Genomic DNA, 27,907 nt, shown 5'->3' with positions numbered 1-27,907 from the left:
TTAAACGCGCGATACTTTGAACGACACTCCCGCACTTGAACGCGCGACACTACCGTCCGATTGTGTCTTATTGTTAGACCGTCGTGTTGCCGATCATATCGCTCAATTTTATGGCGATGTCAAGCACACCATATGTGCTTCATTAGTAATAACTGTCATTTCTTAATAATTACTATTCTATAATATCGATAACACTCCCCTTTAATGAAAATTATAATAAATTAATATTATATATAAAAGGAATTTTGTACGTTCTTTGTTATGAATCCGCGAAAATTCGATAATCAATTTTAATATATTCGCGGTTTGCAGTTTATTTCCGAATTACACGATAGCGCAATCGATGAATCACAAAAGTAAAAAAAAATAAAATAAAATAATTCGTACTAAAAATTTTAAGATATTATGATGAATTTTTCTGCAAATTTTATATCACTATTACTTTTTCTTTTAGTCCAAAATTATTATATATTCTCAAAATATCCGCAAAATATCTGATATGTTATATATTTTAAAATATAACTTTATTTTAACTAATGTAAACTCAAATGATCAATCAACATAAATGAATGGATTACAAAATATATAATATAAAATCTGTACATTATAATAATAAGTAATTATAATTATTTAATCATTTAAAATTTATAATCACACATACAATTAATATAATTGTTAGTATGTTCTTTTAAAATAAATTAGATTGAATATATTATGTATTACTATATAAAATGTTTCTTTTCCTTTTCTTAAACTGTAATTCTTAAACTGTATTCATCTTTATTATATTTCGTATCTTTATTATACTTTTAATCTTTAATAACCCATTCATTTTAAGATAACGGAATTATCTACAAAATCTACAGTCTATACACAAGCTACAATCTAGATCTACACATTTCCACACAATCTAATCTCTACAAAACCGTTACCTTTTATAATAAAATAATTTTTCACTTACCGGTCGATGCACAATAGCGCAGTTAACTGCATTGAAGCTACGTTGATCTGTAACATATAAATAAAATTCAAATTATAGAACTGCTCAAAATAATTAATACTTAAAAAAATTATTATTTTGTATGCATTAAATTTTATATTCGACGCATACAAATAATAAACAGCAATATAATTAAAAAATTTTATAAATTTTTATTTAATAATAATTGAATTAATAATAAATACTTACACAATAGTTGCTCCGCTAGTGCCCGACGTCTCTCCCAGACCTCCTCCTCCTCTCAGATTGTCAAGATCATCAGTCGTCAGTTACGTTGATCTGTAACATACAATTAAAATTCAAATTGTAGTAGCGCCAAAAATAATTAATATTTTAGCAAATTATTACTGTACGCATTGGATTTTATTTTCCATGCCTACAATAGAGAGCAAGTAGAAATATATTTGAATAATTTTATAAATTTTTATTTAATGTACAATTATTAAATTTTTATTTAATTTATAATTATTTTTTATTTGATTTATAATAATTTTATTATTTTATTTTATTTTATTTTATAAATTTTTATTTAGTAATTGAACTAAATAAAGTCAATAAATACTCACTCCATGATTGTTCGACTGGTGCCCAATGTCTCCTAGACCTCCTCCTCCCAGATTATCAAGACAGTCAGTTATGTTGATCTGTAACATATAAATAAAATTCAAATTGTAGCAGCACACAAAATATATAAATATTCAGATGGGACCAATATCGTAAATATGATTTTATTACATAATGAAGCAAGAGTCAAATTCTGAATGAAAATGCATTCAATGTTATTCAAATAAGTAATTAAAATGATTAACCTTATCACACATCTAATTTAATTAAATTATATAAATATTTAGATGGGACCAATATCGTAAAAATGAATTTATTACCTAATGAAGCACGAGTCATATTCTTGATGAAAATGCATTCAATGTCTTTCAAATAAGTTATTAAAATGATTAAACTTATCATACATTTCATTTAATTAAATTATATAAATATTTAAATGGGACCAATATCGTAAAAATGAAATTATTACATAATGAAGCAAGAGTCAAATTCTTGATGAAAATGCATTCAATGTCTTTCAAATAAGTTATTAAAATGATTAAACTTATCATACATTTCATTTAATTAAATTATATAAATATTTAAATGGGACCAATATCGTAAAAATGAAATTATTACATAATGAAGCAAGAGTCAAATTCTTGATGAAAATGCATTCAATGTCTTTCATATAAGTAATTAGAATGATTAAACTTATCACACATCTAATTTAATTTAATTATATAAATATTCAGATGGAACCAATATAGTAAATATGAAATTATTACATAATAAAGGAAGAGTCAAATTCTTAATAAAAATGCATTCAATGTCTTTCAAATAAGTAATTAAAATGATTAAACTTTTCACACATCTCATTTAATTAAATTCCATAGAATCGTTTTCATTAGAGACTTTTTAGAAGTCATTAAAATATTCATGAGATTGTTAATACGAATGCTTATTGAAAATATATATAATGTATAATTTAAAATTCTTTCTGAGCTAATTTAAAAAATAGATTTTTTTAACCAATGTTATATTATTGCGTTTTTTGAAAAAAAAAAAAAAAAGAAGAATAACTTTAAGATATTTATGAAATTTTTAATGCGAGTGCTTATCGAAAATATTATAAATTTAAATATATGTATATATGTATAATGTAAATTTATTTCTGAGCTAACCTCAAAAATCAATTTATATCCTAAACAATATTATGTTATTATTATATTAGCGGTTTTTATGTGCTGGCTAATATATATTTCAAATAAATGGCGATGATATAAATTCGATGATAAGTATAATTAGTTAAATAAAATCAATTTACTCACCGGTCGTTGAAACGCGGTTATATTTTCGTTGATTGTTGCGTCGCTTCGGAAAGTCGTTCCTATAAATAATATTATATTATTATTATATGAGCGATTTTCATATGCTAGCTATATATTTCAGGTAAATGACAATGATATAATCAGGTAAATAAAGTCAATTTGCTCACCAGTCGTTGAAACGCTGCCATATTCTCGTTGATTCTTGCGTCGTTTCGGAAATCGTTCGCCGAGATGCATTTTCATCAACCAGGCATTACAGATTTCGATTTCCCGCATTAAATAATACGATAGAATGATTACCCGTTACTTTGTACGGCATTCTCGACACCGATTGCACGCACTACGCACCGGATTGCATAAATAACAACGGATAAATAACGACGATATATAACCATCCGCCACTTTCGATATTCGCGATATGTAGTGAAGTAGTACGCTGTGACGTAGTACATCGTGACGTAATGCAACACTTTGTGCGGCGCGAACTTCGCGCGGTTCGCGCGCGACACAATCATCACTCACTCTCTCTCTCTCTCTCTCTCTCTCTCTCTCTCTCTCTCTCTCTCTCTCACTCTCTCTCGCTCTCTCTCTCTCTCTCTATCTGAAAACGATAAATTATGTATTAATTAAATATCTCACATCCAAAATATAGTTTTCCCAAAGCACAAAAGCTTGAACGCGATGCGATTCGTACAAATAAATGACGCCAAATGATACATACCTCTTAATAAATAGAATGTTCAATGAGATCGAACGATTCGGAGAAAAAGCGGCTAAGCGGCGTAGCCCGGTGGATGCAGACTGTCGTAGGTTGATTAACCGTGATCGCACGAGTTAATTAATACTTCCTGCTAATTGCCCGTGGCACGATTCAATACTCCCAACATTCGTTTGTACGCGGAATTCATTTTTAACGGGAAAAACGCGTGAAAAATGCGGAGCCGATTGAGCGCGATACCGTGACTATCGAAGGGACATGAGGGACGAAGGACGTGAGGTAGTAACTACGTAAGTGAACACTCAGCGCGCCGCGCGCCAAATTCAAAAACCATTATAGGCTGAAACTTTTATACTTGAACCATCGTCTAAATTATTACTGTGTATTTAAATTTATATTATATACGATTCAATATTTCGATTTCGTAATCACTGCGATTGTAATTTCATGTGTCATTTATACGTGTGTGTACGGAACCTGACATTCATACATATTAATTTCAAATTTCGAAAAACTGATTAAAGATATTGATGGCGATTGAATGTATTAAGTAATATTCCAATGATCGTCCATCAATATTTCTTGCAATTATGAATATCGTAATGTATCATGCTCGTTAGCAATTAAACAGATTGTACTTATAATTAATATCTAATTTGTAGGCTGGTATTCTGATGGTACCATCATAATGTGCAGACAATGTAGAGTTAAAATATATGAAAAATAAATTTATGGCTTGTTTTAAAATATTGATAATTAAAATTTTAAAACCGCGGACCCCATACGGCGTGGATTCATTTTACGTATATTAGAACAAAAAGTTTGTACGCTGATATGTTGATGATACCATCATAATGTGCATATAATGTACAGTTGAAATATATACAAGATTAATTTTTGGCTCGCTTTAAACAATTGAAAATTAAAATCTTTAAACCGCGGATCACATACGGCGCGGATTTATTTTACGTATATTAGATCAAAAAGTGTGTACGCTGGTATGCTGATGGAACCATCGTAATGTGCAGCCAATGTAATGTTAAAATATATGAAAGAATAATTTTTGGCTCGCTTTAAACAATTGATAATTAAAATTTTAAACCGCGGATCCCATACGGCTCGGATTTATTTTAAGTATAATAGTTCAAAAAGTTTGTACGCTGGCATGCTGATGGTACCATCATAATGTGCATATAATGTACAGTGGAAATATATACAAGATTAATATTTGGCTCGCTTTAAACAATTGAAAATTAAAATTTTTAAACCGCGGATCCCATACGGCGCGGATTCATTTTACGTATATTAGATCAAAAAGTTTGTACGCTGGTATGCTGATGGTACCACCATAATGTGCAGTCAATGTAATGTTAAAATATATGAAAGAATAATTTTTGGCTCGCTTTAAACAATTGAAAATTAAAATTTTAAACCGCGGATCCCATACGGCGAGGATTCATTTTACGTATATTAGATCAAAAAGTTTGTACGCTGGTATGCTGATGGTACCATCATAATGTCCAGTCAATGTAATGTTAAAATATATCAAAGAATAATTTTTGGCTTGCTTTAAACAATTGATAATTAAAATTTTAAAACGCGGATCACATACGGCGCGGATTCATTTTACGTAAATTAGATCAAAAAGTTTGTATGCTGGTATGCTGATGGTACCATCATAATGTGCAGACAATGTAGAGTTAAAATATATGAAAAATAAATTTATGGCTTGTTTTAAAATATTGATAATTAAAATTTTAAAACCGCGGACCCCATACGGCGTGGATTCATTTTACGTATATTAGAACAAAAAGTTTGTACGCTGATATGTTGATGATACCATCATAATGTGCATATAATGTACAGTTGAAATATATACAAGATTAATTTTTGGCTCGCTTTAAACAATTGAAAATTAAAATCTTTAAACCGCGGATCACATACGGCGCGGATTTATTTTACGTATATTAGATCAAAAAGTGTGTACGCTGGTATGCTGATGGAACCATCGTAATGTGCAGCCAATGTAATGTTAAAATATATGAAAGAATAATTTTTGGCTCGCTTTAAACAATTGATAATTAAAATTTTAAACCGCGGATCCCATACGGCTCGGATTTATTTTAAGTATAATAGTTCAAAAAGTTTGTACGCTGGCATGCTGATGGTACCATCATAATGTGCATATAATGTACAGTGGAAATATATACAAGATTAATATTTGGCTCGCTTTAAACAATTGAAAATTAAAATTTTTAAACCGCGGATCCCATACGGCGCGGATTCATTTTACGTATATTAGATCAAAAAGTGCGTACGCTGGTATGCTGATGGTACCATCGTAATGTACAGCCAATGTAATGTTAAAATATAAGGAAGAATAATTTTTGGCTTGCTTTAAACAATTGATAATTAAAATTTTAAAACGCGGATCACATACGGCGCGGATTCATTTTACGTAAAATAGATCAAAAAGTTTGTACGCTGATGGTACCATCATAATGTGCAGTCAATATAATGTTAAAATGTATGAAAGGATAATTTTTGGCTCCCTTTAAACAATTGAAAATTAAAATTTTTTAACCGCGGATCCCATACGGCGCGGATTCATTTTACGTATATTAGATCAAAAAGTGTGTACGCTGGTATGCTGATGGTACCATCGTAATGTGCAGCCAATGTAATGTTAAAATATATGAAAGAATAATTTTTGGCTCGCTTTAAACAATTGATAATTAAAATTTTAAACCGCGGATCCCATACGGCGCGGATTTATTTTACGTATAATAGATCAAAAAGTTTGTACGCTGGTATGCTGATGGTACCATCATAATGTGTATATAATGTACAGTTGAAATATATACAAGATTAATTTTTGGCTCGCTTTAAACAATTGATAATTAAAATTTTAAACCGCGGTTCCCATACGGCGCGGAATTATTTTACGTATATTAGATCAAAAAGTGTGTACGCTGGTATGCTGATGGTACCATCGTAATGTGCAGCCAATGTAATGTTAAAATATATCAAAGAATAATTTTTGGCTCGCTTTAAACAATTGATAATTAAAATTTTAAACCGCGGATCCCATACGGCGCGGAATTATTTTACGTATATTAGATCAAAAAGTGTGTACGCTGGTATGCTGATGGTACCATCGTAATGTGCAGCCAATGTAATGTTAAAAAATATGAAAGAATAATTTTTGGCTCGTTTTAAACAATTGATAATTAAAATTTTAAACCGCGGATCCCATACGGCGCGGATTTATTTTACGTATATTAGATCAAAAAGTTTGTACGCTGGTATGCTGATGGTACCATAATAATGTGCATATAATGTACAGTTGAAATATATACAAGATTAATTTTTGGCTCGCTTTAAACAATTGAAAATTAAAATTTTTTAACCGCGGATCCCCTACGGCGCGGATTCATTTTACGTATATTAGATCAAAAAGTGTGTACGCTGGTATGCTGATGGTACCATCGTAATGTGCAGCCATTGTAATGTTAAAATATATGAAAGAATAATTTTTGGCTCGCTTTAAACAATTGATAATTAAAATTTTAAACCGCCGATCCCATACGGCTCGGATTTATTTTAAGTATAAAAGTTCAAAAAGTTTGTACGCTGGCATGCTGATGGTACCATCATAATGTGCATATAATGTACAGTGGAAATATATACAAGATTAATATTTGGCTCGCTTTAAACAATTGAAAATTAAAATTTTTAAACCGCGGATCCCCTACTTCGCGGATTCATTTTACGTATATTAGATCAAAAAGTTTGTACGCAGGTATGCTGATGGTACCATCGTAATGTGCAGCCAATGTAATGTTAAAATATATGAAAGAATAATTTTTGGCTCGCTTTAAACAATTGATAATTAAAATTTTAAACCGCGGATCCCATACGGCGCGGATTTATTTTACGTATAATAGATCAAAAAGTTTGTACGCTGGTATGCTGATGGTACCATCATAATGTGCATATAATGTACAGTTGAAATATATACAAGATTAATTTTTGGCTCGCTTTAAACAATTGAAAATTAAAATTTTTTGACCGCGGATCCCATACGGCGCGGATTCATTTTACGTATATTAGATCAAAAAGTTTGTACGCTGGTATGCTGATGGTAACATCATAATGTGCATATAATGTACAGTTGAAATATATACAAGATTAATTTTTGGCTCGCCTTAAACAATTGAAAATTAAAATTTTTAAACCGCGGATCCCCTACGGCGCGGATTCATTTTACGTATATTAGATCAAAAAGTTTGTACGCTGGTATGCTGATGGTACCATAATAATGTGCATATAATGTACAGTTGAAATATATACAAGATTAATTTTTGGCTCGCTTTAAACAATTGAAAATTAAAATTTTTAAACCGCGGATCCCCTACTTCGCGGATTCATTTTACGTATATTAGATCAAAAAGTGTGTACGCTGGTATGCTGATGGTACCATCGTAATGTGCAGCCAATGTAATGTTAAAATATATGAAAGAATAATTTTTGGCTCGCTTTAAACAATTGATAATTAAAATTTTAAACCGCGGATCCCATACGGCGCGGATTTATTTTACGTATAATAGATCAAAAAGTTTGTACGCTGGTATGCTGATGGTACCATCATAATGTGCATATAATGTACAGTTGAAATATATACAAGATTAATTTTTGGCTCGCTTTAAACAATTGAAAATTAAAATTTTTTGACCGCGGATCCCATACGGCGCGGATTCATTTTACGTATATTAGATCAAAAAGTTTGTACGCTGGTATGCTGATGGTAACATCATAATGTGCATATAATGTACAGTTGAAATATATACAAGATTAATTTTTGGCTCGCCTTAAACAATTGAAAATTAAAATTTTTAAACCGCGGATCCCCTACGGCGCGGATTCATTTTACGTATATTAGATCAAAAAGTTTGTACGCTGGTATGCTGATGGTACCATAATAATGTGCATATAATGTACAGTTGAAATATATACAAGATTAATTTTTGGCTCGCTTTAAACAATTGAAAATTAAAATTTTTTAACCGCGGATCCCCTACGGCGCGGATTCATTTTACGTATATTAGATCAAAAAGTGTGTACGCTGGTATGCTGATGGTACCATCGTAATGTGCAGCCAATGTAATGTTAAAATATATGAAAGAATAATTTTTGGCTCGCTTTAAACAATTGATAATTAAAATTTTAAACCGCGGATCCCATACGGCTCGGATTTATTTTAAGTATAATAGTTCAAAAAGTTTGTACGCTGGCATGCTGATGGTACCATCATAATGTGCATATAATGTACAGTGGAAATATATACAAGATTAATATTTGGCTCGCTTTAAACAATTGAAAATTAAAATTTTTAAACCGCGGATCCCATACGGCGCGGATTCATTTTACGTATATTAGATCAAAAAGTGTGTACGCTGGTATGCTGATGGTACCATCGTAATGTGCAGCCAATGTAATGTTAAAATATATGAAAGAATAATTTTTGGCTCCCTTTAAACAATTGATAATTAAAATTTTAAACCGCGGATCCCATACGGCACGGATTTATTTTACGTATAATAGATCAAAAAGTTTGTACGCTGGTATGCTGATGGTACCATCATAATGTGCATATAATGTACAGTTGAAATATATACAAGATAAATTTTTGGCTCGCTTTAAACAATTGAAAATTAAAATTTTTTAACCGCGGATCCCATACGGCGCGGATTCATTTTACGTATATTAGATCAAAAAGTGTGTACGCTGGTATGCTGATGGTAACATCATAATGTGCATATAATGTACAGTTGAAATATATACAAGATTAATTTTTGGCTCGCTTTAAACAATTGAAAATTAAAATTTTTAAACCGCGGATCCCCTACTTCGCGGATTCATTTTACGTATATTAGATCAAAAAGTTTGTACGCAGGTATGCTGATGGTACCATCGTAATGTGCAGCCAATGTAATGTTAAAATATATGAAAGAATAATTTTTGGCTCGCTTTAAACAATTGATAATTAAAATTTTAAACCGCGGATCCCATACGGCGCGGATTCATTTTACGTATATTAGATCAAAAAGTTTGTACGCTGGTATGCTGATGGTACCATAATAATGTGCATATAATGTACAGTTGAAATATATACAAGATTAATTTTTGGCTCGCTTTAAACAATTGAAAATTAAAATTTTTTAACCGCGGATCCCCTACGGCGCGGATTCATTTTACGTATATTAGATCAAAAAGTGTGTACGCTGGTATGCTGATGGTACCATCGTAATGTGCAGCCAATGTAATGTTAAAATATATGAAAGAATAATTTTTGGCTCGCTTTAAACAATTGATAATTAAAATTTTAAACCGCGGATCCCATACGGCGCGGATTTATTTTACGTATAATAGATCAAAAAGTTTGTACGCTGGTATGCTGATGGTACCATCATAATGTGCATATAATGTACAGTTGAAATATATACAAGATTAATTTTTGGCTCGCTTTAAACAATTGAAAATTAAAATTTTTTAACCGCGGATCCCATACGGCGCGGATTCATTTTACGTATATTAGATCAAAAAGTTTGTACGCTGGTATGCTGATGGTACCATAATAATGTGCATATAATGTACAGTTGAAATATATACAAGATTAATTTTTGGCTCGCTTTAAACAATTGAAAATTAAAATTTTTTAACCACGGATCCCATACGGCGCGGATTCATTTTACGTATATTAGATCAAAAAGTGTGTACGCTGGTATGCTGATGGTAACATCATAATGTGCATATAATGTACAGTTGAAATATATACAAGATTAATTTTTGGCTCGCTTTAAACAATTGGTAATTAAAATTTTAAACCGCGGATCCCATACGGCGCGGAATTATTTTACGTATATTAGATCAAAAAGTGTGTACGCTGGTATGCTGATGGTACCATCGTAATGTGCAGCCAATGTAATGTTAAAATATATGAAAGAATAATTTTTGGCTCCCTTTAAACAATTGATAATTAAAATTTTAAACCGCGGATCCCATACGGCACGGATTTATTTTACGTATAATAGATCAAAAAGTTTGTACGCTGGTATGCTGATGGTACCATCATAATGTGCATATAATGTACAGTTGAAATATATACAAGATAAATTTTTGGCTCGCTTTAAACAATTGAAAATTAAAATTTTTTAACCGCGGATCCCATACGGCGCGGATTCATTTTACGTATATTAGATCAAAAAGTGTGTACGCTGGTATGCTGATGGTAACATCATAATGTGCATATAATGTACAGTTGAAATATATACAAGATTAATTTTTGGCTCGCTTTAAACAATTGAAAATTAAAATTTTTAAACCGCGGATCCCCTACTTCGCGGATTCATTTTACGTATATTAGATCAAAAAGTTTGTACGCAGGTATGCTGATGGTACCATCGTAATGTGCAGCCAATGTAATGTTAAAATATATGAAAGAATAATTTTTGGCTCGCTTTAAACAATTGATAATTAAAATTTTAAACCGCGGATCCCATACGGCGCGGATTTATTTTACGTATAATAGATCAAAAAGTTTGTACGCTGGTATGCTGATGGTACCATCATAATGTGCATATAATGTACAGTTGAAATATATACAAGATTAATTTTTGGCTCGCTTTAAACAATTGAAAATTAAAATCTTTAAACCGCGGATCACATACGGCGCGGATTTATTTTACGTATATTAGATCAAAAAGTGTGTACGCTGGTATGCTGATGGAACCATCGTAATGTGCAGCCAATGTAATGTTAAAATATATGAAAGAATAATTTTTGGCTCGCTTTAAACAATTGATAATTAAAATTTTAAACCGCGGATCCCATACGGCTCGGATTTATTTTAAGTATAATAGTTCAAAAAGTTTGTACGCTGGCATGCTGATGGTACCATCATAATGTGCATATAATGTACAGTGGAAATATATACAAGATTAATATTTGGCTCGCTTTAAACAATTGAAAATTAAAATTTTTAAACCGCGGATCCCATACGGCGCGGATTCATTTTACGTATATTAGATCAAAAAGTGCGTACGCTGGTATGCTGATGGTACCATCGTAATGTACAGCCAATGTAATGTTAAAATATAAGGAAGAATAATTTTTGGCTTGCTTTAAACAATTGATAATTAAAATTTTAAAACGCGGATCACATACGGCGCGGATTCATTTTACGTAAAATAGATCAAAAAGTTTGTACGCTGATGGTACCATCATAATGTGCAGTCAATATAATGTTAAAATGTATGAAAGGATAATTTTTGGCTCCCTTTAAACAATTGAAAATTAAAATTTTTTAACCGCGGATCCCATACGGCGCGGATTCATTTTACGTATATTAGATCAAAAAGTGTGTACGCTGGTATGCTGATGGTACCATCGTAATGTGCAGCCAATGTAATGTTAAAATATATGAAAGAATAATTTTTGGCTCGCTTTAAACAATTGATAATTAAAATTTTAAACCGCGGATCCCATACGGCGCGGATTTATTTTACGTATAATAGATCAAAAAGTTTGTACGCTGGTATGCTGATGGTACCATCATAATGTGTATATAATGTACAGTTGAAATATATACAAGATTAATTTTTGGCTCGCTTTAAACAATTGATAATTAAAATTTTAAACCGCGGTTCCCATACGGCGCGGAATTATTTTACGTATATTAGATCAAAAAGTGTGTACGCTGGTATGCTGATGGTACCATCGTAATGTGCAGCCAATGTAATGTTAAAATATATCAAAGAATAATTTTTGGCTCGCTTTAAACAATTGATAATTAAAATTTTAAACCGCGGATCCCATACGGCGCGGAATTATTTTACGTATATTAGATCAAAAAGTGTGTACGCTGGTATGCTGATGGTACCATCGTAATGTGCAGCCAATGTAATGTTAAAAAATATGAAAGAATAATTTTTGGCTCGTTTTAAACAATTGATAATTAAAATTTTAAACCGCGGATCCCATACGGCGCGGATTTATTTTACGTATATTAGATCAAAAAGTTTGTACGCTGGTATGCTGATGGTACCATAATAATGTGCATATAATGTACAGTTGAAATATATACAAGATTAATTTTTGGCTCGCTTTAAACAATTGAAAATTAAAATTTTTTAACCGCGGATCCCCTACGGCGCGGATTCATTTTACGTATATTAGATCAAAAAGTGTGTACGCTGGTATGCTGATGGTACCATCGTAATGTGCAGCCATTGTAATGTTAAAATATATGAAAGAATAATTTTTGGCTCGCTTTAAACAATTGATAATTAAAATTTTAAACCGCCGATCCCATACGGCTCGGATTTATTTTAAGTATAAAAGTTCAAAAAGTTTGTACGCTGGCATGCTGATGGTACCATCATAATGTGCATATAATGTACAGTGGAAATATATACAAGATTAATATTTGGCTCGCTTTAAACAATTGAAAATTAAAATTTTTAAACCGCGGATCCCCTACTTCGCGGATTCATTTTACGTATATTAGATCAAAAAGTTTGTACGCAGGTATGCTGATGGTACCATCGTAATGTGCAGCCAATGTAATGTTAAAATATATGAAAGAATAATTTTTGGCTCGCTTTAAACAATTGATAATTAAAATTTTAAACCGCGGATCCCATACGGCGCGGATTTATTTTACGTATAATAGATCAAAAAGTTTGTACGCTGGTATGCTGATGGTACCATCATAATGTGCATATAATGTACAGTTGAAATATATACAAGATTAATTTTTGGCTCGCTTTAAACAATTGAAAATTAAAATTTTTTGACCGCGGATCCCATACGGCGCGGATTCATTTTACGTATATTAGATCAAAAAGTTTGTACGCTGGTATGCTGATGGTAACATCATAATGTGCATATAATGTACAGTTGAAATATATACAAGATTAATTTTTGGCTCGCCTTAAACAATTGAAAATTAAAATTTTTAAACCGCGGATCCCCTACGGCGCGGATTCATTTTACGTATATTAGATCAAAAAGTTTGTACGCTGGTATGCTGATGGTACCATAATAATGTGCATATAATGTACAGTTGAAATATATACAAGATTAATTTTTGGCTCGCTTTAAACAATTGAAAATTAAAATTTTTTAACCGCGGATCCCCTACGGCGCGGATTCATTTTACGTATATTAGATCAAAAAGTGTGTACGCTGGTATGCTGATGGTACCATCGTAATGTGCAGCCAATGTAATGTTAAAATATATGAAAGAATAATTTTTGGCTCGCTTTAAACAATTGATAATTAAAATTTTAAACCGCGGATCCCATACGGCTCGGATTTATTTTAAGTATAATAGTTCAAAAAGTTTGTACGCTGGCATGCTGATGGTACCATCATAATGTGCATATAATGTACAGTGGAAATATATACAAGATTAATATTTGGCTCGCTTTAAACAATTGAAAATTAAAATTTTTAAACCGCGGATCCCATACGGCGCGGATTCATTTTACGTATATTAGATCAAAAAGTGTGTACGCTGGTATGCTGATGGTACCATCGTAATGTGCAGCCAATGTAATGTTAAAATATATGAAAGAATAATTTTTGGCTCCCTTTAAACAATTGATAATTAAAATTTTAAACCGCGGATCCCATACGGCACGGATTTATTTTACGTATAATAGATCAAAAAGTTTGTACGCTGGTATGCTGATGGTACCATCATAATGTGCATATAATGTACAGTTGAAATATATACAAGATAAATTTTTGGCTCGCTTTAAACAATTGAAAATTAAAATTTTTTAACCGCGGATCCCATACGGCGCGGATTCATTTTACGTATATTAGATCAAAAAGTGTGTACGCTGGTATGCTGATGGTAACATCATAATGTGCATATAATGTACAGTTGAAATATATACAAGATTAATTTTTGGCTCGCTTTAAACAATTGAAAATTAAAATTTTTAAACCGCGGATCCCCTACTTCGCGGATTCATTTTACGTATATTAGATCAAAAAGTTTGTACGCAAGTATGCTGATGGTACCATCGTAATGTGCAGCCAATGTAATGTTAAAATATATGAAAGAATAATTTTTGGCTCGCTTTAAACAATTGATAATTAAAATTTTAAACCGCGGATCCCATACGGCGCGGATTCATTTTACGTATATTAGATCAAAAAGTTTGTACGCTGGTATGCTGATGGTACCATAATAATGTGCATATAATGTACAGTTGAAATATATACAAGATTAATTTTTGGCTCGCTTTAAACAATTGAAAATTAAAATTTTTTAACCGCGGATCCCCTACGGCGCGGATTCATTTTACGTATATTAGATCAAAAAGTGTGTACGCTGGTATGCTGATGGTACCATCGTAATGTGCAGCCAATGTAATGTTAAAATATATGAAAGAATAATTTTTGGCTCGCTTTAAACAATTGATAATTAAAATTTTAAACCGCGGATCCCATACGGCGCGGATTTATTTTACGTATAATAGATCAAAAAGTTTGTACGCTGGTATGCTGATGGTACCATCATAATGTGCATATAATGTACAGTTGAAATATATACAAGATTAATTTTTGGCTCGCTTTAAACAATTGAAAATTAAAATTTTTTAACCGCGGATCCCATACGGCGCGGATTCATTTTACGTATATTAGATCAAAAAGTTTGTACGCTGGTATGCTGATGGTACCATAATAATGTGCATATAATGTACAGTTGAAATATATACAAGATTAATTTTTGGCTCGCTTTAAACAATTGAAAATTAAAATTTTTTAACCACGGATCCCATACGGCGCGGATTCATTTTACGTATATTAGATCAAAAAGTGTGTACGCTGGTATGCTGATGGTAACATCATAATGTGCATATAATGTACAGTTGAAATATATACAAGATTAATTTTTGGCTCGCTTTAAACAATTGGTAATTAAAATTTTAAACCGCGGATCCCATACGGCGCGGAATTATTTTACGTATATTAGATCAAAAAGTGTGTACGCTGGTATGCTGATGGTACCATCGTAATGTGCAGCCAATGTAATGTTAAAATATATGAAAGAATAATTTTTGGCTCCCTTTAAACAATTGATAATTAAAATTTTAAACCGCGGATCCCATACGGCACGGATTTATTTTACGTATAATAGATCAAAAAGTTTGTACGCTGGTATGCTGATGGTACCATCATAATGTGCATATAATGTACAGTTGAAATATATACAAGATAAATTTTTGGCTCGCTTTAAACAATTGAAAATTAAAATTTTTTAACCGCGGATCAAATACGGCGCGGATTCATTTTACGTATATTAGATCAAAAAGTGTGTACGCTGGTATGCTGATGGTAACATCATAATGTGCATATAATGTACAGTTGAAATATATACAAGATTAATTTTTGGCTCGCTTTAAACAATTGAAAATTAAAATTTTTAAACCGCGGATCCCCTACTTCGCGGATTCATTTTACGTATATTAGATCAAAAAGTTTGTACGCAGGTATGCTGATGGTACCATCGTAATGTGCAGCCAATGTAATGTTAAAATATATGAAAGAATAATTTTTGGCTCGCTTTAAACAATTGATAATTAAAATTTTAAACCGCGGATCCCATACGGCGCGGATTTATTTTACGTATAATAGATCAAAAAGTTTGTACGCTGGTATGCTGATGGTACCATCATAATGTGCATATAATGTACAGTTGAAATATATACAAGATTAATTTTTGGCTCGCTTTAAACAATTGAAAATTAAAATTTTTTAACCGCGGATCCCATACGGCGCGGATTCATTTTACGTATATTAGATCAAAAAGTTTGTACGCTGGTATGCTGATGGTAACATCATAATGTGCATATAATGTACAGTTGAAATATATACAAGATTAATTTTTGGCTCGCTTTAAACAATTGAAAATTAAAATTTTTAAACCGCGTATCCCCTACGGCGCGGATTCATTTTACGTATATTAGATCAAAAAGTTTGTACGCTGGTATGCTGATGGTACCATAATAATGTGCATATAATGTACAGTTGAAAAATATACAAGATTAATTTTTGGCTCGCTTTAAACAATTGATAATTAAAATTTTAAACCGTGGATCCCATACGGCGCGGAATTATTTTACGTATATTAGATCAAAAAGTGTGTACGCTGGTATGCTGATGGTACCATCGTAATGTGCAGCCAATGTAATGTTAAAATATATGAAAGAATAATTTTTGGCTCGCTTTAAACAATTGATAATTAAAATTTTAAACCGCGGATCCCATAGGGCGCGGATTTATTTTACGTATAATAGATCAAAAAGTTTGTACGCTGGTATGCTGATGGTACCATCATAATGTGCATATAATGTACAGTTGATATATATACAAGATAAATTTTTGGCTCGCTTTAAACAATTGAAAATTAAAATTTTTAAACCGCGGATCCCATACGGCGCGGATTCATTTTACGTATATTAGATCAAAAAGTTTGTACGCAGGTATGCTGATGGTACCATCGTAATGTGCAGCCAATGTAATGTTAAAATATATGAAAGAATAATTTTTGGCTCGCTTTAAACAATTGATAATTAAAATTTTAAACCGCGGATCCCATACGGCGCGGATTTATTTTACGTATAATAGATCAAAAAGTTTGTACGCTGGTATGCTGATGGTACCATCATAATGTGCATATAATGTACAGTTGAAATATATACAAGATTAATTTTTTGCTCGCTTTAAACAATTGAAAATTAAAATTTTTTAACCGCGGATCCCATACGGCGCGGATTCATTTTTCGTATATTAGATCAAAAAGTGTGTACGCTGGTATGCTGATGGTACTATCGTAATGTGCAGCTAATGTAATGTTAAAATATATGAAAGAAAAATTTTTGGCTCGCTTTAAACAATTGATAATTAAAATTTTAAACCGCGGATCCCATACGGCTCGGATTTATTTTAAGTATAATAGTTCAAAAAGTTTGTACGCTGGCATGCTGATGGTACCATCATAATGTGCATATAATGTACAGTGGAAATATATACAAGATTAATATTTGGCTCGCTTTAAACAATTGAAAATTAAAATTTTTAAACCGCGGATCCCATACGGCGCGGATTCATTTTACGTATATTAGATCAAAAAGTGTGTACGCTGGTATGCTGATGGTACCATCGTAATGTGCAGCCAATGTAATGTTAAAATATATGAAAGAATAATTTTTGGCTCGCTTTAAACAATTGATAATTAAAATTTTAAACCGCGGATCCCATACGGCTCGGATTTATTTTAAGTATAATAGTTCAAAAAGTTTGTACGCTGGCATGCTGATGGTACCATCATAATGTGCATATAATGTACAGTGGAAATATATACAAGATTAATATTTGGCTCGCTTTAAACAATTGAAAATTAAAATTTTTAAACCGCGGATCCCATACGGCGCGGATTCATTTTACGTATATTAGATCAAAAAGTGTGTACGCTGGTATGCTGATGGTACCATCGTAATGTGCAGCCAATGTAATGTTAAAATATATGAAAGAATAATTTTTGGCTCCCTTTAAACAATTGATAATTAAAATTTTAAACCGCGGATCCCATACGGCACGGATTTATTTTACGTATAATAGATCAAAAAGTTTGTACGCTGGTATGCTGATGGTACCATCATAATGTGCATATAATGTACAGTTGAAATATATACAAGATAAATTTTTGGCTCGCTTTAAACAATTGAAAATTAAAATTTTTTAACCGCGGATCCCATACGGCGCGGATTCATTTTACGTATATTAGATCAAAAAGTGTGTACGCTGGTATGCTGATGGTAACATCATAATGTGCATATAATGTACAGTTGAAATATATACAAGATTAATTTTTGGCTCGCTTTAAACAATTGAAAATTAAAATTTTTAAACCGCGGATCCCCTACTTCGCGGATTCATTTTACGTATATTAGATCAAAAAGTTTGTACGCAGGTATGCTGATGGTACCATCGTAATGTGCAGCCAATGTAATGTTAAAATATATGAAAGAATAATTTTTGGCTCGCTTTAAACAATTGATAATTAAAATTTTAAACCGCGGATCCCATACGGCGCGGATTTATTTTACGTATAATAGATCAAAAAGTTTGTACGCTGGTATGCTGATGGTACCATCATAATGTGCATATAATGTACAGTTGAAATATATACAAGATTAATTTTTGGCTCGCTTTAAACAATTGAAAATTAAAATTTTTTGACCGCGGATCCCATACGGCGCGGATTCATTTTACGTATATTAGATCAAAAAGTTTGTACGCTGGTATGCTGATGGTAACATCATAATGTGCATATAATGTACAGTTGAAATATATACAAGATTAATTTTTGGCTCGCCTTAAACAATTGAAAATTAAAATTTTTAAACCGCGGATCCCCTACGGCGCGGATTCATTTTACGTATATTAGATCAAAAAGTTTGTACGCTGGTATGCTGATGGTACCATAATAATGTGCATATAATGTACAGTTGAAATATATACAAGATTAATTTTTGGCTCGCTTTAAACAAATGAAAATTAAAATTTTTTAACCGCGGATCCCCTACGGCGCGGATTCATTTTACGTATATTAGATCAAAAAGTGTGTACGCTGGTATGCTGATGGTACCATCGTAATGTGCAGCCAATGTAATGTTAAAATATATGAAAGAATAATTTTTGGCTCGCTTTAAACAATTGATAATTAAAATTTTAAACCGCGGATCCCATACGGCGCGGATTTATTTTACGTATAATAGATCAAAAAGTTTGTACGCTGGTATGCTGATGGTACCATCATAATGTGCATATAATGTACAGTTGAAATATATACAAGATTAATTTTTGGCTCGCTTTAAACAATTGAAAATTAAAATTTTTTAACCGCGGATCCCATACGGCGCGGATTCATTTTACGTATATTAGATCAAAAAGTTTGTACGCTGGTATGCTGATGGTACCATAATAATGTGCATATAATGTACAGTTGAAATATATACAAGATTAATTTTTGGCTCGCTTTAAACAATTGAAAATTAAAATTTTTTAACCACGGATCCCATACGGCGCGGATTCATTTTACGTATATTAGATCAAAAAGTGTGTACGCTGGTATGCTGATGGTAACATCATAATGTGCATATAATGTACAGTTGAAATATATACAAGATTAATTTTTGGCTCGCTTTAAACAATTGAAAATTAAAATTTTTAAACCGCGGATCCCCTACGGCGCGGATTCATTTTACGTATATTAGATCAAAAAGTTTGTACGCTGGTATGCTGATGGTACCATAATAATGTGCATATAATGTACAGTTGAAATATATACAAGATTAATTTTTGGCTCGCTTTAAACAATTGATAATTAAAATTTTAAACCGCGGATCCCATACGGCGCGGAATTATTTTACGTATATTAGATCAAAAAGTGTGTACGCTGGTATGCTGATGGTACCATCGTAATGTGCAGCCAATGTAATGTTAAAATATATGAAAGAATAATTTTTGGCTCCCTTTAAACAATTGATAATTAAAATTTTAAACCGCGGATCCCATACGGCACGGATTTATTTTACGTATAATAGATCAAAAAGTTTGTACGCTGGTATGCTGATGGTACCATCATAATGTGCATATAATGTACAGTTGAAATATATACAAGATAAATTTTTGGCTCGCTTTAAACAATTGAAAATTAAAATTTTTTAACCGCGGATCCCATACGGCGCGGATTCATTTTACGTATATTAGATCAAAAAGTGTGTACGCTGGTATGCTGATGGTAACATCATAATGTGCATATAATGTACAGTTGAAATATATACAAGATTAATTTTTGGCTCGCTTTAAACAATTGAAAATTAAAATTTTTAAACCGCGGATCCCCTACTTCGCGGATTCATTTTACGTATATTAGATCAAAAAGTTTGTACGCAGGTATGCTGATGGTACCATCGTAATGTGCAGCCAATGTAATGTTAAAATATATGAAAGAATAATTTTTGGCTCGCTTTAAACAATTGATAATTAAAATTTTAAACCGCGGATCACATACGGCGCGGATTTATTTTACGTATAATAGATCAAAAAGTTTGTACGCTGGTATGCTGATGGTACCATCATAATGTGCATATAATGTACAGTTGAAATATATACAAGATTAATTTTTGGCTCGCTTTAAACAATTGAAAATTAAAATTTTTTAACCGCGGATCCCATACGGCGCGGATTCATTTTACGTATATTAGATCAAAAAGTTTGTACGCTGGTATGCTGATGGTAACATCATAATGTGCATATAATGTACAGTTGAAATATATACAAGATTAATTTTTGGCTCGCTTTAAACAATTGAAAATTAAAATTTTTAAACCGCGGATCCCCTACGGCGCGGATTCATTTTACGTATATTAGATCAAAAAGTTTGTACGCTGGTATGCTGATGGTAACATCATAATGTGCATATAATGTACAGTTGAAATATATACAAGATTAATTTTTGGCTCGCCTTAAACAATTGAAAATTAAAATTTTTAAACCGCGGATCCCCTACGGCGCGGATTCATTTTACGTATATTAGATCAAAAAGTTTGTACGCTGGTATGCTGATGGTACCATAATAATGTGCATATAATGTACAGTTGAAATATATACAAGATTAATTTTTGGCTCGCTTTAAACAAATGAAAATTAAAATTTTTTAACCGCGGATCCCCTACGGCGCGGATTCATTTTACGTATATTAGATCAAAAAGTGTGTACGCTGGTATGCTGATGGTACCATCGTAATGTGCAGCCAATGTAATGTTAAAATATATGAAAGAATAATTTTTGGCTCGCTTTAAACAATTGATAATTAAAATTTTAAACCGCGGATCCCATACGGCGCGGATTTATTTTACGTATAATAGATCAAAAAGTTTGTACGCTGGTATGCTGATGGTACCATCATAATGTGCATATAATGTACAGTTGAAATATATACAAGATTAATTTTTGGCTCGCTTTAAACAATTGAAAATTAAAATTTTTTAACCGCGGATCCCATACGGCGCGGATTCATTTTACGTATATTAGATCAAAAAGTGTGTACGCTGGTATGCTGATGGTAACATCATAATGTGCATATAATGTACAGTTGAAATATATACAAGATTAATTTTTGGCTCGCTTTAAACAATTGAAAATTAAAATTTTTAAACCGCGGATCCCCTACTTCGCGGATTCATTTTACGTATATTAGATCAAAAAGTTTGTACGCAGGTATGCTGATGGTACCATCGTAATGTGCAGCCAATGTAATGTTAAAATATATGAAAGAATAATTTTTGGCTCGCTTTAAACAATTGATAATTAAAATTTTAAACCGCGGATCCCATACGGCGCGGATTTATTTTACGTATAATAGATCAAAAAGTTTGTACGCTGGTATGCTGATGGTACCATCATAATGTGCATATAATGTACAGTTGAAATATATACAAGATTAATTTTTGGCTCGCTTTAAACAATTGAAAATTAAAATTTTTTGACCGCGGATCCCATACGGCGCGGATTCATTTTACGTATATTAGATCAAAAAGTTTGTACGCTGGTATGCTGATGGTAACATCATAATGTGCATATAATGTACAGTTGAAATATATACAAGATTAATTTTTGGCTCGCCTTAAACAATTGAAAATTAAAATTTTTAAACCGCGGATCCCCTACGGCGCGGATTCATTTTACGTATATTAGATCAAAAAGTTTGTACGCTGGTATGCTGATGGTACCATAATAATGTGCATATAATGTACAGTTGAAATATATACAAGATTAATTTTTGGCTCGCTTTAAACAAATGAAAATTAAAATTTTTTAACCGCGGATCCCCTACGGCGCGGATTCATTTTACGTATATTAGATCAAAAAGTGTGTACGCTGGTATGCTGATGGTACCATCGTAATGTGCAGCCAATGTAATGTTAAAATATATGAAAGAATAATTTTTGGCTCGCTTTAAACAATTGATAATTAAAATTTTAAACCGCGGATCCCATACGGCGCGGATTTATTTTACGTATAATAGATCAAAAAGTTTGTACGCTGGTATGCTGATGGTACCATCATAATGTGCATATAATGTACAGTTGAAATATATACAAGATTAATTTTTGGCTCGCTTTAAACAATTGAAAATTAAAATTTTTTAACCGCGGATCCCATACGGCGCGGATTCATTTTACGTATATTAGATCAAAAAGTTTGTACGCTGGTATGCTGATGGTACCATAATAATGTGCATATAATGTACAGTTGAAATATATACAAGATTAATTTTTGGCTCGCTTTAAACAATTGAAAATTAAAATTTTTTAACCACGGATCCCATACGGCGCGGATTCATTTTACGTATATTAGATCAAAAAGTGTGTACGCTGGTATGCTGATGGTAACATCATAATGTGCATATAATGTACAGTTGAAATATATACAAGATTAATTTTTGGCTCGCTTTAAACAATTGAAAATTAAAATTTTTAAACCGCGGATCCCCTACGGCGCGGATTCATTTTACGTATATTAGATCAAAAAGTTTGTACGCTGGTATGCTGATGGTACCATAATAATGTGCATATAATGTACAGTTGAAATATATACAAGATTAATTTTTGGCTCGCTTTAAACAATTGATAATTAAAATTTTAAACCGCGGATCCCATACGGCGCGGAATTATTTTACGTATATTAGATCAAAAAGTGTGTACGCTGGTATGCTGATGGTACCATCGTAATGTGCAGCCAATGTAATGTTAAAATATATGAAAGAATAATTTTTGGCTCCCTTTAAACAATTGATAATTAAAATTTTAAACCGCGGATCCCATACGGCACGGATTTATTTTACGTATAATAGATCAAAAAGTTTGTACGCTGGTATGCTGATGGTACCATCATAATGTGCATATAATGTACAGTTGAAATATATACAAGATAAATTTTTGGCTCGCTTTAAACAATTGAAAATTAAAATTTTTTAACCGCGGATCCCATACGGCGCGGATTCATTTTACGTATATTAGATCAAAAAGTGTGTACGCTGGTATGCTGATGGTAACATCATAATGTGCATATAATGTACAGTTGAAATATATACAAGATTAATTTTTGGCTCGCTTTAAACAATTGAAAATTAAAATTTTTAAACCGCGGATCCCCTACTTCGCGGATTCATTTTACGTATATTAGATCAAAAAGTTTGTACGCAGGTATGCTGATGGTACCATCGTAATGTGCAGCCAATGTAATGTTAAAATATATGAAAGAATAATTTTTGGCTCGCTTTAAACAATTGATAATTAAAATTTTAAACCGCGGATCCCATACGGCGCGGATTTATTTTACGTATAATAGATCAAAAAGTTTGTACGCTGGTATGCTGATGGTACCATCATAATGTGCATATAATGTACAGTTGAAATATATACAAGATTAATTTTTGGCTCGCTTTAAACAATTGAAAATTAAAATTTTTTAACCGCGGATCCCATACGGCGCGGATTCATTTTACGTATATTAGATCAAAAAGTTTGTACGCTGGTATGCTGATGGTAACATCATAATGTGCATATAATGTACAGTTGAAATATATACAAGATTAATTTTTGGCTCGCTTTAAACAATTGAAAATTAAAATTTTTAAACCGCGGATCCCCTACGGCGCGGATTCATTTTACGTATATTAGATCAAAAAGTTTGTACGCTGGTATGCTGATGGTAACATCATAATGTGCATATAATGTACAGTTGAAATATATACAAGATTAATTTTTGGCTCGCCTTAAACAATTGAAAATTAAAATTTTTAAACCGCGGATCCCCTACGGCGCGGATTCATTTTACGTATATTAGATCAAAAAGTTTGTACGCTGGTATGCTGATGGTACCATAATAATGTGCATATAATGTACAGTTGAAATATATACAAGATTAATTTTTGGCTCGCTTTAAACAAATGAAAATTAAAATTTTTTAACCGCGGATCCCCTACGGCGCGGATTCATTTTACGTATATTAGATCAAAAAGTGTGTACGCTGGTATGCTGATGGTACCATCGTAATGTGCAGCCAATGTAATGTTAAAATATATGAAAGAATAATTTTTGGCTCGCTTTAAACAATTGATAATTAAAATTTTAAACCGCGGATCCCATACGGCGCGGATTTATTTTACGTATAATAGATCAAAAAGTTTGTACGCTGGTATGCTGATGGTACCATCATAATGTGCATATAATGTACAGTTGAAATATATACAAGATTAATTTTTGGCTCGCTTTAAACAATTGAAAATTAAAATTTTTTAACCGCGGATCCCATACGGCGCGGATTCATTTTACGTATATTAGATCAAAAAGTTTGTACGCTGGTATGCTGATGGTACCATAATAATGTGCATATAATGTACAGTTGAAATATATACAAGATTAATTTTTGGCTCGCTTTAAACAATTGAAAATTAAAATTTTTTAACCACGGATCCCATACGGCGCGGATTCATTTTACGTATATTAGATCAAAAAGTGTGTACGCTGGTATGCTGATGGTAACATCATAATGTGCATATAATGTACAGTTGAAATATATACAAGATTAATTTTTGGCTCGCTTTAAACAATTGAAAATTAAAATTTTTAAACCGCGGATCCCCTACGGCGCGGATTCATTTTACGTATATTAGATCAAAAAGTTTGTACGCTGGTATGCTGATGGTACCATAATAATGTGCATATAATGTACAGTTGAAATATATACAAGATTAATTTTTGGCTCGCTTTAAACAATTGATAATTAAAATTTTAATCCGCGGATCCCATACGGCGAGGAATTATTTTACGTATATTAGATCAAAAAGTGTGTACGCTGGTATGCTGATGGTACCATCGTAATGTGCAGCCAATGTAATGTTAAAATATATGAAAGAATAATTTTTGGCTCCCTTTAAACAATTGATAATTAAAATTTTAAACCGCGGATCCCATACGGCACGGATTTATTTTACGTATAATAGATCAAAAAGTTTGTACGCTGGTATGCTGATGGTACCATCATAATGTGCATATAATGTACAGTTGAAATATATACAAGATAAATTTTTGGCTCGCTTTAAACAATTGAAAATTAAAATTTTTTAACCGCGGATCCCATACGGCGCGGATTCATTTTACGTATATTAGATCAAAAAGTGTGTACGCTGGTATGCTGATGTTAACATCATAATGTGCATATAATGTACAGTTGAAATATATACAAGATTAATTTTTGGCTCGCTTTAAACAATTGAAAATTAAAATTTTTAAACCGCGGATCCCCTACTTCGCGGATTCATTTTACGTATATTAGATCAAAAAGTTTGTACGCAGGTATGCTGATGGTACCATCGTAATGTGCAGCCAATGTAATGTTAAAATATATGAAAGAATAATTTTTGGCTCGCTTTAAACAATTGATAATTAAAATTTTAAACCGCGGATCCCATACGGCGCGGATTTATTTTACGTATAATAGATCAAAAAGTTTGTACGCTGGTATGCTGATGGTACCATCATAATGTGCATATAATGTACAGTTGAAATATATACAAGATTAATTTTTGGCTCGCTTTAAACAATTGAAAATTAAAATTTTTTAACCGCGGATCCCATACGGCGCGGATTCATTTTACGTATATTAGATCAAAAAGTGTGTACGCTGGTATGCTGATGGTAACATCATAATGTGCATATAATGTACAGTTGAAATATATACAAGATTAATTTTTGGCTCGCTTTAAACAATTGAAAATTAAAATTTTTAAACCGCGGATCCCCTACGGCGCGGATTCATTTTACGTATATTAAATCAAAAAGTTTGTACGCTGGTATGCTGATGGTACCATAATAATGTGCATATAATGTACAGTTGAAATATATACAAGATTAATTTTTGGCTCGCTTTAAACAATTGGTAATTAAAATTTTAAACCGCGGATCCCATACGGCGCGGAATTATTTTACGTATATAAGATCAAAAAGTGTGTACGCTGGTATGCCGATGGTACCATCGTAATGTGCAGCCAATGTAATGTTAAAATATATGAAAGAATAATTTTTGGCTCCCTTTAAACAATTGATAATTAAAATTTTAAACCGCGGATCCCATACGGCGCGGATTTATTTTACGTATAATAGATCAAAAAGTTTGTACGCTGGTATGCTGATGGTACCATCATAATGTGCATATAATGTACAGTTGAAATATATACAAGATAAATTTTTGGCTCGCTTTAAACAATTGAAAATTAAAATCTTTAAACCGCGGATCACATACGGCGCGGATTTATTTTACGTATATTAGATCAAAAAGTGTGTACGCTGGTATGCTGATGGAACCATCGTAATGTGCAGCCAATGTAATGTTAAAATATATGAAAGAATAATTTTTGGCTCGCTTTAAACAATTGATAATTAAAATTTTAAACCGCGGATCCCATACGGCTCGGATTTATTTTAAGTATAATAGTTCAAAAAGTTTGTACGCTGGCATGCTGATGGTACCATCATAATGTGCATATAATGTACAGTGGAAATATATACAAGATTAATATTTGGCTCGCTTTAAACAATTGAAAATTAAAATTTTTAAACCGCGGATCCCATACGGCGCGGATTCATTTTACGTATATTAGATCAAAAAGTGCGTACGCTGGTATGCTGATGGTACCATCGTAATGTACAGCCAATGTAATGTTAAAATATAAGGAAGAATAATTTTTGGCTTGCTTTAAACAATTGATAATTAAAATTTTAAAACGCGGATCACATACGGCGCGGATTCATTTTACGTAAAATAGATCAAAAAGTTTGTACGCTGATGGTACCATCATAATGTGCAGTCAATATAATGTTAAAATGTATGAAAGGATAATTTTTGGCTCCCTTTAAACAATTGAAAATTAAAATTTTTTAACCGCGGATCCCATACGGCGCGGATTCATTTTACGTATATTAGATCAAAAAGTGTGTACGCTGGTATGCTGATGGTACCATCGTAATGTGCAGCCAATGTAATGTTAAAATATATGAAAGAATAATTTTTGGCTCGCTTTAAACAATTGATAATTAAAATTTTAAACCGCGGATCCCATACGGCGCGGATTTATTTTACGTATAATAGATCAAAAAGTTTGTA

At 32.0% G+C, this 27,907-nt stretch overlaps 1 long non-coding RNA gene across 1 annotated transcript; it reads right to left on the bottom strand.

The window, feature by feature from the left end:
- Nucleotides 1-749: 749 nt before the first annotated feature.
- On the bottom strand, nt 750-3,387 carry LOC145933170 (uncharacterized). The gene is made up of 5 exons (XR_014424820.1): nt 3,042-3,387; nt 2,875-2,933; nt 1,567-1,644; nt 1,190-1,279; nt 750-1,008 (listed from the first exon to the last, which is right to left on the bottom strand). It is a non-coding gene; the product is annotated as an uncharacterized LOC145933170 (long non-coding RNA).
- Between the last annotated feature and the right edge of the window lie 24,520 nt (nt 3,388-27,907).

Source organism: Prenolepis imparis, unplaced genomic scaffold (assembly GCF_030444845.1).
Source record: "Prenolepis imparis isolate NDT839.2.m4 unplaced genomic scaffold, iyPreImpa1.0 SCAF_2, whole genome shotgun sequence".
Classification (NCBI taxonomy): Eukaryota; Metazoa; Arthropoda; class Insecta; order Hymenoptera; family Formicidae; genus Prenolepis; species Prenolepis imparis.
This window is presented reverse-complemented; position numbering and strand designations above follow the sequence as displayed.